A 13,721-nucleotide genomic window follows, 5' to 3' on the forward strand; every position below is an offset into this window, starting at 1 on the left:
CACTTGGCACTTAGCATCCTATACAATCCGTTCTTCCAAACCACTCACTATAGGTGAGTTTCACACCCCTAATCTATCTTTTAAATGATTTTAAATGCTTCTATAGAAGGGGGGGGGGGGGGAATACAAGTTGAAACATTATAGTTATTGTATTAATCACATGTGATTAATACCTATCAAACAAAGGATTTATTATTCAATTAGTTGTTATATCAAACAAAACTACTTCAATGGTTATCAAATGCTTTTACATGTTAAATAGTTTTTATTCAAACTCTTTTAAACTTATACTTTGTCAAATGCATATCAATATAGATATAGTTATATAAGTAGGATTGAAAGGACTTAGGACTGATAGCTCGTCTTGCTTCATGTTCCTTGTTTGGTTGTGGACTTAGGGTATCGGTTATTTGTCAGAAGGTCGTTTGAATCTTAGTTATAAATTATGTATGTGTGTATAGATATAAAAGTTCCTTCATTCAGTTCAATACCTTTGGGTAGAAAAGGTATACAATCATGTTCATTCATACAAACAACATTACTAGTAAGCTATAATAGGTATAGTTTACGAAGTTACTAATACTATTACTAGAACAGTGAAACATACAATGAATCAGTTCATACATGAGTCAATACATACTATGATGAGAAACAAACAGAGCATACCATGATGAGAAACAAGCAATAACATATAGGGAGAACATACATACATACTAGAAAGAGGGAGAACATACAATAAAGCTAGTACATACAATACATATACAAGAACATTACAACAGTTATGTGAGCCACATAATGCGGCATGGCATCACCTGTCATGGCTCGTTTTGTATCCAGAATCTCCTTTAGTGGGGAGCGTTGAGTTTGTGTATAGATCTATACTGGATTAACTATCCTACACCTTACTACTTGCTACAGTGGGACTTGCAAGTCTACAGGTGCCAAATGTTATTTCCTCCGACATCTTTCATCGTCGTGTTTTTAGTCAGTTGCATGGTATAGGCATATCACATGGTACTTTAATTAACAATTGGTTTAAGGTAGTTAGTATAGCAGTAGTTACCTAATACAAAACTACAATACTATTTTATTTCCCCATTGCATTCACTTGTGATCTTCTCACAATGAACAGTAATGTAAAAACTATATTCACTACTAGAAAAATGGCCTTTTACGACGCTCATTGCGCGTCGTAAAATGCTCAGACGACGCGCAAATGCACGTCAAGGAAGGCCCTGTCATAACGAGAGACGACACGCTTTTGCGCGTCGTCTAGAGACGACGCGCTTTTGTGACACGCAATGCGTATCATTAAAGCCGCTGTCAAGAAAGGCCATGTCATAAATGAAGATGACACACATTGTTGCCTATCGTAACTTTTATTTTTTTTTTTTAAAAAAAATTATTTATAGATTTACATAAATTTACTAATTTTGAAATTACATGACACATTTAATGTCTTATAATATAAAATAAAATCTCATACAAAAAAAAAAAAAATAAATTACATAAATTATAATATGTCATACAAATGATCATTCAAATGTTAAACAAAAATAATACATTGCTAACATGGGTTATGCATTCCTATAAAACTAACAACCCACGGTGACCTTAATCTAGATCGAGGTCGACTTGGATCAATGGCGACGATTGAACTGCAAGAAACATATAGATCAAATTGCTTAACAAGTGATATGTAAACAAATCCATTAGGATTTAATCAATTTGACTTACTTTGATCTTAAAACTTCGGGAACTAGAAGACCAAATTGCTTAACAAAATCAGCAAAAGCCTTGTTGGTAGGGTACCATATACAGCTTATACGAATTGCTTCTAGAACCCCCTTCATGAAGAGTAAACAAAAGAAGCTTCAAATATGATTTAGGAATCTTTATAAAAGTTTGAACATCATTATATGCAGTCTAATCACCCCACAACATAATTGATGAATGATGTTGACATTATCAAAGAGTAACATACCATTTCCTTTTGAAGATTCCCAAAGATCCCATCTCTCTAATATTGATGCCATCTCTCTAGCACCTGAGTCAAGGGGCATGTTGACTCTCCCCTGAAAATTAAAAATATCAAAATTTTTAATACTCTTCACTCTAAATAATGTTAAACTGTTACCTTGTTTGATCTTTTGGATCGATTCTTTCATGGGTGTGTCCAACAGCATCTGATATAACCTCTTCACTGTATGAGAAGGTGAAGAAGTGTCCATGTCATCTGACATACCAGATGAAGCTCTTGATAAGTAAACTTTACCACTCATATCCAAAAAACTTCTCAGGTCCATAAATATTACCTGATATGAATTGACTGCTACTTTGAGGCTCGAAGGTTTGATTCTTCTAGTGCAAGTAGCTTAACCAATGCCAAAGCTTCCTCAAATTTTGCAGATGCTGTCAATTGTACAATCTGCATTTTGATACAAGATTTAGGCACTGATAAAATTACATAAATGGCCATTGCTCTTGTAAAATAATTGTAGCATAAGGCTTCTGAATAAGACGAGGCTCACTACTAATGTGCTCAATAAGGCGTGGCTCTAAATTCCTTAACTTCTCTGGAAGTTCACCATCAGGACCACATAGTGCATCCATGTTGTAATCATAGTTAAAAAGAAAGTTAATATGAACAAAAGTTACAGAACCATGTTTGATTTAATTTTTTATTGAAAACAAAAGTTAATATGAACAATAAGGCAAGGCTCTATTATACGACATGAACCATTAGGGTTAGTTGAATAGCTTCCTTTAGGGACTCCCCATAACACAGGATTATAACTTTTTATTGAAAAAAAAGAGTAAATTTTTAATTTTTAGAACAAATCAAATTTTAGAATCAAGAATTAAAGAGCATGAATTAGAATTACCCCCAGTTGTATCCATCCTCATTTTGGATGGCTGTGATGTACTCCTGTTGCTCAGGTGAATCTGGTGGCAGAGATTTGAGCATCTCCATATCTAATCTTTTTCATTGCAATCCAAATCATAAAATCATACACTGTAAAATCTGAATAATAAGAAAGAAGTAATTGAAGAGTTTTTCTTACCTACAGACTTCCAAATTATGTGTGAGGCCAGCATCTGATAATTTTTTCAAATGAAGTACACCAGGCGAGTCCTTCAACACAATAACATATAAACTTTATAGCATTTTAAATGTTTAATAAAAAAGGATCACATATGTTTGAATTTTGAACATGGGTATGAATTAAAAAACCTACCTGAGAAGTGAAGGCAAGATAATCTCCTCGAATTTCTGGATCAACGGTAGAGTTGATAATGAAAGTAAGTTATACTTGAGCAGGTATGAAGGACAGCGTGACAGGTTGTACAATCAAACATTCAACGTGGATCAAGTTGCATTCGCTTCAGAAGGTATTAAAGATGCTCAGCAAACAGTATGTGTCACAATTATCAAGCATTTGCTACAATTGGGATCAAACAAAGAGCTGAAAGGATTGATGAAAACTGTGAAGATACAAGACATTGATGTTAGTATAAATATTATGAATCTCTTTCTTTTGATACTTTGTAATTACAGACCATCTAATCTTGTTTTTATGTTTAGAATTTGCAAGATGAAATGATCGACATGATGGATAAAAGCAGTGAGATACAAGAATCTCTTGGTAGAAGTTTAGTGTGCCAGATGATATTGATGAAGATGATCTCATGGGTGGTAAGCACAAATTCATTATTATTATTTTTCTTTTTTTAAATGTTAACTTCACTTCATGGAAATGTTTTAGAACTTGATGCTTTGGAGGCAGACATGGGTCAAGAAACTGAAGGTGAAGGGGTACCTTCATATACTCAACCTGATAATGAGTCGATCTGAATTAAGAACTTAATATGCCTTTATCTCCAAGTGGACATGCAGTGCCAGTGAAACCATCAATCAGATGACCTCATTACAAGAATCTAGAGTAAAATCACAACAAATTTCAAGAATTTCAGATACCCAAATTGCTAAAATTGAGAACTCTTATGTTTCACATATGCAATCTAACATCAGAAATGAAAAACAAGAAGTGCATTTAAATACTTCAAGAACAGATAGAAGAGAAGAAAAACAGGAAAGAATAAATCAGATGACCTCATTACAAGAATCTAGATTGAAATCGCAACAAACTTCAAGAATTTCAGATACCCAAACTGCTAAAACTGTGAACTCTTCTGTTTCTCATACATCTAACATCAGAAATGAAAAAAAAAGAATTGGGTATATGATTTTTAACAGTATTGATTCAAAAAAGTTTTACCTAGTCGAGCAGCATGCTTAAGCATCATCTGTGGTAATATCCCTTTCTGCAAGGTTAGCTTTCGAATTTAACATCATTAATTAGTTAATTAATTAAAGGGTATTTTGGGAAAATCATAAAAAAGATAACCTTTTTTGGTTTTGTGTTACTAGGTTATGCGTGATCCTAGCGGAATGAGTAGAGGTTCTGGTTTTAAATACTAGGAATAGGAATATCTTTTACAGGTTCTTGAACTTTGGGTAAAGGTGTTTTAGGAGGGCGACCTCGTCTTTTTATAGGTGTGTCTTTTACAGGTTCTGTGAATGCAAGAACTGCATCTGGATCTGGTCCCACTTCAAATTCTTCACGATTGTCTATTTTCGCCCTTAGTTCTGCAGAATCCAGGGCACCATAACATAAGATATGGAAAATGATTAGCTTCCTACCTGCAGAAAGGGTATAATAGTCCTTTTCCAAGACACTCACAGAATTATGGTCAACGGTGGGGATTTTAACCATACCAAGTTGTGGAGTATTAATGAGGACTTAGCTCTACAGTATCAGCTTAGCTCTGCCGTATAAACTTCAGTGTCTTCTGCTTTCTTAATCAATGAGGAATTCAAATAGATAATCAAAGTCAACATCAATTATCAAAGATGTGGTCAACTATTAAACCAATAGATCAATTAAAACCCTAAACTAAATATGCCTCACGTTTAGGGAACTTTGGCATTTCTGCTAATATATCCATCGGGGCTGCACCTTTCCTACTCAATTCAAAATACTCCACAACCATTCTCATTTTTCTGTAGCATTAATCACTATTTGGTATTAAAATTCTTGGGATTTGACCATGATCAGAAAAGTCGATCTTGTTAAGCCTAACACAACATAAAACTTGCTCGGGTAGTTCTTCAGGATGTTGTGCCTAAAAATTGAGAATCCAATCAAATACATATATTCAACTTATGAATCACAACACAAAATACAATTCCATATTCAAAAACCAGAAACCCAATTTACCTGAATCGTTAAACCAATGCCAAGAATCCCATGTTTCAGTTGTCCCTGGAATGCATCAAGTGCTTTTCGTGAGATGTAGCTGAATCGATGTATATCTAGGTCAATTTCGAAGTAGTCATGTCCCTGCATAAAAAGAATATGCACAATTTCAATTTCGTAATTCCGAATTGAAGATTGAGATTTAAAGATTAAAACCCAAGATTTAGAAAGGAATTACGAACCCGATAGAATGTTTTATGACGGCGTGAAAGAACCGGTTTATCGTTTAGCCACATTTTGAGTGTCCAAAATATCACCGAACCCACCGTATTTAAAGATCTTAGCAGCTTCAACACGTTCTTCTGTTAATCCGCTCAGGAATCACGAATCCAGAGACGCCGTGATTGTGGGGGCAACGATTGATAGATCCGCCGCTTGTTGGACGGTCCATTTTTCGGTCTCTTCCATGTCTGTTTTATCCAACACTTTGTCGACTAGATATTCGTCTCCCTTGTCGTCCTTGATTTCAAAGATGTCTGCGATGATTTCAATCAAGAAGCTTTGAAGATCCCCCTAGAATCCATTCCGAGAACACTTTGTGTAGTTCCTTGTTTAAGAGTTTCCCAATGGATTCAACATGTTGTATGCTTTGGAAATCAGCTACATGTCACCATAATCGATTCCGTTGTGGACCATTTTGACAAAATTGTCGGAACCGCCTTCGCCGATGTATGTGACACATGGACCACTATCGGGTACTTGAGCGGCTACTTTGAGCACGATGTAGAGAAGTGAAGCGGTGGATGTTTGAGAATCAAGAGAGAAGAAAGAAAGAAAGCGGGTTTTCGACATGGACGAGCTAGGGTTTTCAGTCGGTGGAAACAAAGAGGGGTTTTTAATTTTTTGGATTTCATTTCCCCCCATGAGAGATGCAACGCGCGTTTCATTAAAATTTATAAAACGACAGGGTTAGACGACGCACATTTTCATTTCCCCAATCAACCAAGTCCCCAGCGCAAGAGTGGGCCAAGCTTGCTACGGTTGTGGCGAGGTGGGTCACTATAAGAGGAACTGCCCTAAAGCAGGGAATACCGGTGGAGTAGGAAGAGTTCTGGCTATAGGCCACGAGGAAGCGGTTGTCGGCCCCACAGTGGTCACTGGTACGTTTCTCCTCGATAACTCTGATGCATGCATATTGTTTGATAGTGGAGCGGAGAGGAGTTTCGTGAACAAAAAATTTGCTCATTTACTTAAGCAAAAATCGCGAGCACTTAAAGAACCATTCACTGTAGAAATGGCTAATGGGAAGACAGAGAGCACTAGCAGTATATACATAGGGTGTAACCTAACTCTAGATAGTCATTGATTTTCGATCGACCTCATGCCGGTCTCAATTAAAAATTTCGACGTCATTATCGGCATGGATTGGTTGAGTCTTCATCGTGCCGACATCATGTGTTATGAAATGGTTGTTTGCCTAAATCTGCCGTCGGGTGAAACACTAGAAATCTATGGTGACAAACCCAACACTAACCTTCGTATCATCTCAAGCATTCAAGCCCATAAATTCTTTCGAAAGGAATGTCACGCATTCCTTGCTCATGTTGTTAATCTGAGCCAAGAAACGAAAGACATTCAGAACATTCCAGTAATATGTGATTTTCTCGATATATTTCCTGAAGAACTCCTAGGATTACCTCTGTAACGTCAAGTCAAGTTCAGAATCGACTTAGTTCCAGGGGCTACCCCAGTAGCCAAATCGCTTTATCGTCTAGCACCTGCAGAGATGCAAACATTCTCCGGTCAACTTAATGAACTGCTCAGCAAGGTCTTTATAAGACCAAGCTTCTCACCCTGGGGAGCTCCAGTCTTGTTCGTCAAGAATAAAGATGGATCATTTCGTATGTGCATCGATTACAGGGAGGATGTTCCGAAGATAGCCTTCCGAACTCGTTTTGGGCACTACGAATTAGTAGTGATGCCGTTCAGATTAACAAAGGCGCCCGCAGTATTCATGGATTTAATGAATAGGGTGTGTTGTCCTTACTTGGATCAATTCATCATCGTCTTCATCGATGACATACTTATCTACTCTCGTAGCAAGGAGGAGCATAGTCAACATCTGCGACAAGTCTTAGAAACGCTACGTTCAGAGAAACTCTATGCGAAGTTCTCGAAATGCGAATTTTGGATCCGAAGAGTCAAATTCCTAGGGCACGTGCTTACCGAAGAGGGAATACACGTGGACCCTTCCAAAATCAAAGCCATTGACAGCTGGTCAGCACCGAAGACGCTTACGAAAATTCGTCAATTTCTAGGCCTCGCTGGCTACTATCGCAGTTTCATTCATAACTTCTCGTGAATTGTGAAACCTCTTACAACACTGACCCAGAAGGGCAAGACCTTTGACTGGGAGGAGAAGCAGGAGAGAGCATTCCAAATGCTCAAGTGAGCCTTGTGCACCGCACCAATACTATCCCTCCCTGAAGGGATAGAAGACTTCGTTGTCTATTGGATGTGTCAAATCTGGGGCTCGGCTGTGTTCTGATGCAGCGAGGTAAGGTCATCGCCTATGCCTCAAGACAGCTGAAGACACACGAGGTCAATTACACCACTCACAATCTTGAGCTAGGAGCAGTTGTGTTTGCTCTGAAGATCCGGAGACACTACCTGTATGGTACAAAAAGCACTATCTTTACAGACCACAAAAGCCTACAGCATATATTCGACCAGAAGGAGCTCAACATGATACAACGACGGTGGGTCGAGCTACTCAGTGATTGCGAATGTGAAATTCATTATCATCCAGGTAAATCCAACGTAGTAGCTGACGCCCTAACTCGGAAAGAATACTCTAGTCGTAGAGTCAAATCATTGACTATGACTATCCATTCACACTTATCCACGCAAATTAAGGAGTCTCAGCTCGACGCTTTGAAACCTGAAAATGTGGCGAGTGAATCCCTGATAGGGATGGATAAGAACTTGGAAATCAAAGGTGGCAGAGCCTTATATTTCACGGATCAGATCTGGACACCGAAACATGGTGGTTTCAGAGACTTGGTCATGACCAAGGCGCAAAACACTCGTTATTCCGTCCACCCAGGTTCAGATAAGATGTATCTGGATCTTAAAAAGCTATACTGTTGGCCTAACATGAAAGCAGAGATTGCTACCTTCATAAACAAATGCCTTACTTGCGCCAAGGTAAAGGTCGAATACTAGAATCCCTCAAGTCTTCTACAACAACCATAGATATCATAATAGAAGTGGGAGTGGATCACTATGGACTTCATAACCAAGTTGCCCAAGACAAAGGGTAGACTTGATACCATATGGTTCATGGTCTACAGATTGACCAAGTCCGCACACTTCCTAGCTATCAAAGAAACAGACAAGATGGAGAAGCTTACAAGAACCTACATACGGGAGATTGTACGACTACACGGTGTTCCCATATCCATTATCTCAAACAGAGATAGTAGATTCACTTCGAGGTTCTGGCAGTTGCTACAAAGTTCCCTAGGAAGTAGGTTGGACATGATTACAACCTATCATCCACTGACCGACGGGCAAAGTGAGAGGACTATCCAAACCTTGGAAGATATGTTGCGAGCCTGTGTGATCGACTTTGGGAAAGCATGGGATACTCATTTACCCCTTGTTGAATATTCCTACATCAACAGTTATCACACGCGTATAAAGGCTGCTCCATTCGAGGCCCTCTATGGCCGAAAGTGCACATCCCCTCTGTGCTGGACGGAGGTGGGTGATACCCAGTTATCTAAAGGACGAGTTCCTTACAGCACTCTCATGGGTTTGGAGATCATACGGGAAACGACAGAGAAGATTGTTCAGATTCGTGAATGATTCAAGGCCTCTAGAGACCGACAGAAAAGCTACACAGATAAACGAAGGAAACCGTTGGAATTCCAGGTGGGCGACCGTGTTCTATTGAAGGTCTCACCCTGGAAAGGCTTGATACGCTTCGAAAATCTTGGAAAGCTAAATCCAAGATACATATGGCCTTTCGAGATTCTTGCTAGAATCGTCCCGGTAGCTTACAAACTTAACTTACCTCGTGAACTCAGTAACGTACATTCTACTTTCCACGTCTCAAACTTGAAAAAGTGTGTGTCCGACGACACTCTTGTAATCCCCCTTGAAGAGATCGAGATCAATGAGAGCCTCAACTTTGTGGAAGAACCAGTAGAGATCATGGACCGAGAGGTCAAGTAAACGAAACAAAGCCGCATCCCGATAGTGAAGGTTCGCTGGAGCGCCAAGCGAGGACCTGAATTCACTTGGGAGAGAGAGGATCAGATGAAACTAAAATATCCTCATCTTCTTACTTATTTATTTGTAACTAATTATTTGCTTAAACTTTAATTTCGGGACGAAATTCCTTCTAACGGGGGATGATGTGACAACCCGGAATTTTCATTTGTACGAACTCTACAGTTAAACACTTCAATTAAAAAGTCAAATTCTTTTCGGCTAACTTTTAGCTCGGTTTAAAGTCCGTTTGGGTGTATTAATATTAATTTTTCAAGAGAACAAACGAAAAGAAGTATACGTTAGGATTAATTATACAACATATAAGTCACAAAACTCCAAGAGTTAGGAGTTTTCGGCCCAAATATTGTTTGGACTGAAAACCCTAAAGGGTATATAAATGACCCTTAGTCATTTTTACCATTCTTTTTCCATTTTCCAAGTCAAGAACAATTCTCTCTCAAGTATCATCCAAATATTTTTTCAAGATCTTCAAGATTGTAAGTGTTTCCTTCCTTGTTTAGTTGATATCTTCCATTATCTAGTGATCTTACATGATTTCATCCGTGAAATCATTCCATTTTCTTAGATTTTCATGTGTTCTTCAAGAACACACACTAGTGTTTTCGGCCGAAAACACCTTTCTTTGCTTCCATATTGTAAGCATCTATCTCTTATACTTGTTATCTAGTAAGGATACTTGTTTTAGAGCCTTTAAATCGTCATTTTTCCAATAACAAAAGGGGTTTTCAGTTAGTGCATCCCCTTAAACTGAAAACCCTAAAGAAAGGTGAGTTTCATATCCCTAGTCTATCTTTTAAATGATTTTAAATGCTTTTATGGGGGGGGGGGGGGGGAATAGAAGTTGAAACATTATAGTTATTATATCAATCACGTGTGATTAATACCTATCAAACAATGGATTTACTATTCAATAGCTGTTATATCAAACAAAACTACTTCAATGCTTATCAAATGCTTTTACATGTTAAATACTTTTTATCCAAACTCTTTTAAACTTATACTTTGTCAAATGCATATCTATATAGATATAGTTATATAAGTAGGATTGAAAGGACTTAGGACTGATAGCTCGCCTTGCTTCCAGTTCCTTGTTTGGTTGTGGACTTAGGGTATCGGGTATTTGTCCGAAGGTCGTTTGAATCTTAGTTTATATACTATGTATGTGTGTCTAGATATAAAAGTTCCTTCATTCAGTGCAATACATTTAGGTAGCAAAGGTATACAAACATGTTCATTCATACAACCAACATTACTAGTAAACTATAATAGGTATAGTTTAGGAAGTTACTAATTCTATTACTAGAACAGTGAAACATACAATGAGTCAGTTCATACATGAGTCAATACATACTACGATGAGAAACAAACAGAGCATACTATGATTAGAAACAAACAATAACATACAGAGAGAACATACATACATACTAGAAAGAGGGAGAACATACAATATAGCTAGTACATAAAATACATATACAAGAACATTACAACAGTTATGTGAGCCACGTAACTGGGCATGGCATCACCTATCATGGCTCGTTTTTATCCAGAATCTCCTTTAGTGGGGAGCGTTGAGTTTGTGTATAGATCTATACTAGATTGACTATCCTACACCTTACTGCTCGCTACAGTGGGACTTGCAAGTCTACGGGTCTCAAATGTCATTTCTTCCGACATCTTTCATCATCATGTTTTTAGTCAGTAGCATGGTACAGGCATATCACATGGTACTTTAATTAACAATTGGATTAAGGTAGTTAGTATAGCAGTAGTTACCTAATACAAAACTACAATACTATTTTATTTCCCCATTGCATTCACTTGTGATCTTCTCACAATGAACAGTAATGTAAAAACTATATTTTTGGTTATTGATGGTCAGAATTGGGAAAATACATACTCTTACAAGAGATATACATACAAACATTTGATGCCTTGGTAGGAGGCTACTTTAGTAGAAAACATAGGGTTTTCTAGGAGAGCTCAAATGTTTACAAACATTTACAAACTTATACATCAAGTACATACAAACACTTTCATATAAACAATGACACTAAAATACTTATGAACTCACCAGCTTTAAAGCTGATAAACTCTTTCGAAATAACTTGTATTCTCATGTCATCAGTAGACAGGTACCGATGCCAGGCTTTTGAGAAGATGGAGCACTTTCAAGACTCATCTCATATTTTGATTTACATCTTTGGTGTCTTATAACTTTACAGAACACACTTGTATGAAATTATACTATTAATGCAATGGATGATGTTGTTGCTTGTTTACTACTATGCATTGTTTTGATACTGAATGTGAAGTCCTCCTCCCTTGAACGTTTCCGCCGTTCCGGTTTTGGGGTGTGACAGATTGCATACACCACACCCATTTCTTATATTAGAAAACCCTTTAATTAAAACATTTCTTTTTATGAAAAATATGCCAGATCCTCAGTTTGATTTCAGACGCACCCGAGAGTATGCCCGAATCCCTCAAACCATGGCTCCGATACCAACTTGTAACGTCCCAAAACTTAGAACCCAATTTTTTTTATTTTAAATAGACCATCAACTCAACATGTTTATCAAAACTATAAAGACATCAGAGTATATCAATAATTATCCAAAGATACATCAAAATTGATAAGGCGGAAAATCATGGTGTGTGCAATGCGATCATCTCGAGCCCTTCCCTTTCAAACTGGAAGTACCTGAAACATAAACTGAAAACCGTAAGCACAAAGCTTAGTGAGTTCCCTAAAATACCCCACACCATACATATAATGTGCCTTTTCTGCCATCCATCGGGCCCTACCCGACATCGAGCCCCGCTTGATACAGATCTGTCAATAACAGGTAATGGGCCTCGCCCAACACACTCATAAGGCCCGGCCTGGCATCGAGATCTACCTAGCATACATACAATACATACAACACATGCAAGGGTCAAACAGACAGCTAGCATACAAATAACAATAATCCATGGGTTGGCATTGGTGCTTTGACCTACCAAATACTGATAATCAAATAGATGCTCAGAATGATGATCCGGAAAATCCCCACACTAATTAATCAATCAATACCTAATTAATAGTTAGGTCATAAACCATAATCGGGACTTTGATTCACTAACCCCGATTCCTAGGATAAAATACCATTTTACCCTTCCCTCAAATGGCGCAAATAATCGTGGCCCAACTCAATGGCACTCAAAGCCCAATAATGGCCCAAATCCAAAAGACACTCAAGGCCTAAACATATAAAGGCCCAAGACCTAACAATAGCCCAACTCAAAAGACTTGTGGTCCAACAAGAGCCTAAAACCCTAAAGTCCATAAGTGGCCTAAAATCATAATGTCCCCCTGCACGGTGTACACCCGACGTACTCGGCCCATACGCCCTGCCTACATGTGCTGACCCGAAAACAGGCCGCTGACCCAGTACATGCAACGTATTAAGTAGTACGCCCGACGTACTGGCAGTGAGCCATCCTTTAATTTTGACTTAATCTATTAATCCCTTAACGTCCAACCAATGGTTCTACTTCATTTTAAGGTGTTAACATGTAAAGTTGGCAACTTTACTCCTTTGTAGGTCTTAATGGGACCCAATACCCATTTTTATCCATCTAAGTCCATAATATGAACACCAACTCTTGCATGGCTCACTAAAACCCATCAAAATGACATTTTTATGCACTAAGAACATCAGAAGTGCTAATATCTAACATTCTAAGCTCCAGGAGTGGCTCATCCTCACAAGCATGACTCAAGGGACCATAATATGCTCAAAACAAGGCCCTAGACTAGATCAAAACAAGCTCTAATTTGATCAAGGATGCTTCTCCGAGCTTATTCTTCTCCAAGGTTCACCAAACACCCATTAAAACACACACACAAAGTAGAAAGTCCCTCTAGATGAGTTATGGTTTCAGAATGAGGCTAGAAAGGGCAGTGAAGGCTGGAGAATGATAAAACCGTGGGGGATCAAGGTGGTTTAAATAGGTTCCATACCCTAAAATTAGGGTTTGTCCCTTGACCACGTACGCCCAACGTACACAAGTGTATGTTCAGCGTACACACGCTATCCCTAAATTTTTATTAAACCTCCTTAGGGACATATTTTGCAAACCACCTCTTCCTCTCCATCTCTAAATCAGTCTCCCTCTCCT

At 38.1% G+C, this 13,721-nt stretch overlaps 1 long non-coding RNA gene and 1 pseudogene across 1 annotated transcript; one reads left to right on the plus strand and one right to left on the minus strand.

Moving 5' to 3' along the window:
* Positions 1 to 2,393: 2,393 nt before the first annotated feature.
* Positions 2,394 to 3,264, minus strand: LOC111897589 (uncharacterized). The gene is made up of 4 exons (XR_002852325.3): positions 3,240 to 3,264; positions 3,066 to 3,136; positions 2,886 to 2,976; positions 2,394 to 2,428 (listed from the first exon to the last, which is right to left on the minus strand). It is a non-coding gene; the product is annotated as an uncharacterized LOC111897589 (long non-coding RNA).
* A 59-nt stretch (positions 3,265 to 3,323) lies between these two features.
* LOC111897590 (vacuolar protein sorting-associated protein 60.2-like) lies at positions 3,324 to 3,924 on the plus strand (annotated as a pseudogene).
* Positions 3,925 to 13,721: the final 9,797 nt, after the last annotated feature.

The sequence above is a fragment of the Lactuca sativa genome, chromosome 5, assembly GCF_002870075.4.
Source record: "Lactuca sativa cultivar Salinas chromosome 5, Lsat_Salinas_v11, whole genome shotgun sequence".
Lineage (NCBI taxonomy): Eukaryota > Viridiplantae > Streptophyta > Magnoliopsida > Asterales > Asteraceae > Lactuca > Lactuca sativa.